We start from the raw sequence: 5,279 nt of genomic DNA, 5'->3' as shown, positions 1-5,279 counted from the left end.
ATTTAGTCTTGAGTTTCAGCCTTCGCGAGGTCTCGGTGAAATGATTCTGTGACTTGCCTGTAGACGTTCTCCGAGAGAAGATGTGGGATTGACTATCTCCATCAATGGATAAGAATTGTATGACACGGACATAGTAGTTTCAATGTACCATCTTTGGTGTTACACAGAGCTCCACGGGGATCATATAACACCTATACACCTCTTTTGGAGTCTATCCAAAGTACATTTATTCTTTACCTCACAGGTTAAAAGGATAAAAGCAAACATACTGAAAATCTGAAAAAAAAACCCACCAAGGTCACTGTAAGAACGGATAATTCATCTTTTTTAGTCAAAATAAAGAAGAAATTACATCATATTTCATGATGGAGCTATATTGTACCTCCATAATCCTACAATTTAAGCTCTTCACCCCTGGGTAATTTTCCGTTTTTCCTTCTCGCAATGTCTTCCCATTCTTTCAAAAGCCATAACTTTTTTTTCATTTTTTTTGATGAGGGCTTGTTTTTTTGCGGGACGAGTTGTACTTTTGAATGACACCATTCATTCTGCCCCATAGTGTACTGGAAAATGGTAAAAAAAAAATTCCAAGCGTGGTAAAATTGCAAAAAAAGTGCAATTTCACACTTGCTTTTTGGGATTTTTTTATTTACCATGTTCACTATATGCTAACGCTGACCTGACATTCTGATTCCTCAGGACAGTTTGAGTTTGTAGATACTAAACACTCATAGTTCTTTTTATTATTTAAGTGGTGAAAACAAATTCAGACATTTGTAAAAAAAAAAAAAGAATTGCGCTTTTGTCGCCATTTTACGAGACCCGTGATGTTCTCATTTTTAGCGATCTGGGGCTCATTTTTTGCATCTTGAGCTGACATTTTCAATTATACCAGTTTTGGATAGATGCGATATTTTGATTGCCTGTTATTGCCTTTAATTGCAATCTTGTGGTGACCACAAAAACATAATTTTGTCATTTTTATTTTTTTTCCTATTATGTAGTTTACTGATTGTATAAATTTATTGTATATTTTGATGTCAGGCATTTCTGAACAATGGATACCAAATGTGTGTATTTTTTTATTGATTTATTTTCAATAGGGCACAAGGGGGGTGATTTGAACTTTTGTGCTTTTAAAATTTTTTACATATTTTTTTTAAAAACTTTTTTTTCAACTTTTTAGCATTTTAACTAGTCCCGTTAGGGACTTTATACCTGCGCTGTCTGATCGCTTCTGTTATTCAGAGCGATGCTTCAGCACGGCTCTGTAAAGTAGAAATTCTGATCTCCTGTGAATGCCGGCATTCACACGAAGCACCTCATGACAAGACAGGGATTATTAGCTGACCCTTGGCCATCATGACAACCCATCAGAGCCCTGTGATCGCATCTGGGCTGCCAATGGCTGCAGGGAATGGCGTGATCCCTGCTGGTTTGTGGCAGATCGCACTATCAGAGTTTGACAGCACGATCTAACTAGTTAAAGGGAACCTGTCAGGGGCAATATGCACCCAGAACCTCGAGCAGTTCTGGGTGTATATAGATAATCCCTACCTAATGGTCCCTGGATCTAGTAGTATAGATAAAGAGATCTCTAGAAAAAGTATTTCTAAAGATCCTTTATGAGATGCTAATGTGTGAGGGCACTAGTCGCAAGGGCACAACTTTCCTTTGCACAAGGGGGCTCTCTTAGCATTTTAGTACACTCACAGGAGCCCGCTAACATCCTATTAAATGCCCATTGCCCAGCGTCATCATCAGCAGTGACACGCGTACCTGTATCCATTGTCACCACCTCCCAGACGCCGGCTTTAGGGTCAGTGCGCATGTTCATATTGGCCGGCACTTCCTATCATGAGCGCTAGACCACTCTGAAGACGAGACACGTACACCCGGCTTCATAGTGCGCATGGCTGGAAGTGCAGGGCATTCTGATCATGCGCACTGACCCTAAGCCTGGCATTCTGAAGCAATGACAACGGACACAGGTACACTTGTTGTCACCGCTGATGACGCCGGGCAATGGGCATTGAATAAAATATTAGCACGCCCCTGTAGGCGTACTAACATGATTACAAGGTGGACTAGTCAGAAGAAATAATGCTCTTGTGACTAGTCCCTGCGTGCCTCCGCTCATTAGCATATCAAAAAGGATCTTTAGAAATTCTTTTTCTAAAGATATCTTTATCTATGCTACTGAATGCTGGAAGAGTTAGGCAGGGATTAGAAATATGTACTGAGAACAGCTTGTGGTTCTGGGTGCATAATGCACCTGAAAGGTTCCCTTTAACAGGCATGGGTGGATCTCTGATCCATCTGCACCTGTTAGCTACACGTCTACTGATCAGATCAGCTGACATGTGTGGGGAAAGGGGCAGGCTCAGCGCGTGAGCCTGCACCAAAGTCAGGGACACAACCAAGGAAGTATAGGTAAATTGTTGGTCGTAAATAGTTTAATGAGAAGTAAACATTTTTTCTTGTTTCCGTATAAATCTGTCACACAAAAAAATTGAGTTCATGTTCCAGACGATCTTCCATCTTATAACAATATTCATCAGTAATGTTTCTAGGAAAAAATGTTTCAAATATATAGCATTCGATTTTGCATTATCTGAGGATACTATACCAACATTTTTCAACTTTCCATACGTTTTTACACCAGAATTCTGGCATAAAAAATGTCATGAATTGGCCCCATAATTTCTCTTGGTGATTTCCAACCATGCTTTTTTTTCACTATGTGGCTCCTTTAACATGTGAAAGTTTTTTGTTTTTTCTTCAAGTAGAGATGAAAATATTATATTGCCCTGCCTAAATACCGCTGGCAAAATGAGAGACGACAAGTCTCTGCCAAAACATAAAAGCATGAAAAGCTTTATCCATTTCTACTCTAAGCTCCTTTCAATGGGTGTTGCCTGTGAGTGCAAAAGTCTTTCAAATGTTCCTCCTTGATAATAAGGTTAGGAATGGATGCTTTATCCTATAATCCCATTACAATATAAGCTTCTATGGGCATGGATCCATTATTTGCATTGCCATGTTGACCATTATTGGTTAACTCAATTATTCATTTGTAGTAAATTGTACATCACCATGGATGGTAACGGTGACGGATCTGAGTGAATTTCATCAGTACAAATTGAATTTTTACAAAAAAGTTTTTTTTATGTTTCACTTTGTGTAAATTCAGCGAAATAGCACGTACAGTATAATATTGAACCTTCAATTTACATCAGATAACCTCGATGTGAATCAAATTGCGTTATCTACTGAATTCTGATTATTTTATCTTTTTTTTCGAATTTTAATTTTAGGCAGATTTGATCATGACTCATGAGTAGTAATTAGAGTTGACCGAGTACCTAACTATTCGTACTCGCTATACTCATAATGAGTACTGTCTAAAGGGGGCTTTACACGCTAGCGATATTGGTACCGATATCGCTAGCGTGCGTACCCACCCCCATCGGTTGTGCGACACGGGCATATCGCTGCCTGTCGCGCACAAAATCGCGCTCCCCCGTCACACGGCTTACCTGCTCTGCGACGTTGCTCTGGCCGGCAATCCACCTCCTTTCTAAGGGAGCGGGTCGTTCGGCGTCACAGCGACGTCACATGGCAGGCGTCCAATAGAAACGGATGGGCGGATATGAGCAAGACGTAACATCCCGCCCACCTCCTTCCTTCCGCATAGCCGGTGGGGGCAGGTAAGGAGATGTTCCTTGCTCCTGCAGTGTCACACACAGCGACGTGTGCTGCCGCAGGAACGAGAAACAACATCGCTAATGAGAGGTAAACGATTTTTTTTTTAGGACGACCTCTCCGAGGCAAACAATTTTGTCCGCTTTTGTGATCGTTTTAGGTCGCACACAAGTGTCACACGCTGCAATATAAACTGAAAAATAAGGAGCCCTGATAGTGTAATACCAACAGATCAGTGAGGTAGATCAGGAAAAATACACTCACCTGAAAAGGTTGTGAGATAGTCACAACCACTGATAGAGCATAGGATGAATGCGTCTGCTGCAGCCCCACAAGGATGTGCATACAAATCAGAGTGAAGAGGGGGTTAATGCCGCGCATCAGCCAAAATGAAGATGTAGCACGTTGATGTTATAAACGTATTCTTTTATTCCATCGGTCTACGCGTTTCGAGGATACACCTCTTCTTCAGGACTAGTGCATCAACATAGTAACTATGTTGTTGCACTAGTCCTGAAGAAGAGGTGTATCCTCGAAACGCGTAGACCGATGGAATAAAAGAATACGTTTATAACATCAACGTGCTACATCTTCATTTTGGCTCATGCGCGGCATTAACCCCCTCTTCACTCTGATTTGTATGCACGCTGCAATATAGTTAATGACGCCGGATGTGCGTCACTAACGACGTGACCCCGACGATAAAACATTAATGATATCGTAGCGTGTAAAGCCCGCTTAACACTCGCGTATTAGTTGAGTACCTAACTATTCGTACTCGTTACACTCATAATGAGTACTGTCTAATACTCGCGCATTAGTTCCGAATAGTGTGTGTATACGCTTTCTGCAGGCGGATGCCCAGACGTAGCAGACTACGTTCGAGTGTCCGCCTGCAAAAAGCGTATACACCCGAAAAGGGTGCAAGACAGAGCACATGCTTGCTCTGTCTCCTCCATTATACTCAATGGCCCTGTCGGCGCATATGCCCGAAACACATTTTGTGGGGGGAGGGGCGGGATTTCGGACGTATGTCCCGATGGAGCCACTGAAATGCAATGTGAAAGGAGCATAATACCTAGCACTACCAAAAGTATGGAGTTGTGCCAGTCCACTGGAATGCCACAGCCTTCAGTGCAAATCAAAAAAGGTCTGTGAAATCCTTTAAAAAGAGCTACTCCTTGGCTGGGTCCTTCCCGGAGGAATATCTGGCTATTCTCTGTGTCGAGACTCCTAACAGAGGCTCCATGGACCTTTTTACATTTGCATACTTCCCAGGGGGCAATGCACCTAGGATATCACTGTGTTTAGCGCCTTTGCTGGCTGCCGGCAGTGTTTTTTCTGGCTGGTCTGCCCGAGATCAGTGATTGTTTTGTCTTGCTGGTCTACTAGGCATTGCTCCCACCTAGCCAGAATCCTACTCCACACCGATGAGGGGCAATACTCTGAAACAGCTGTCTGTGGATGGATACCTGGCCTTGGTATTTTCCTTGTCATATCTTTAAACTCATCAAAAAGTTGGATATTGACTACAAGGGCCACTTAATATGGTGGTTATGGGGGTTTCCTTAAAA

Source organism: Anomaloglossus baeobatrachus, chromosome 9 (genome assembly GCF_048569485.1).
Source record: "Anomaloglossus baeobatrachus isolate aAnoBae1 chromosome 9, aAnoBae1.hap1, whole genome shotgun sequence".
Classification (NCBI taxonomy): domain Eukaryota; kingdom Metazoa; phylum Chordata; class Amphibia; order Anura; family Aromobatidae; genus Anomaloglossus; species Anomaloglossus baeobatrachus.
The sequence above is the reverse complement of the archived record's forward strand: the minus strand, read 5'-3'. Positions refer to the sequence as shown.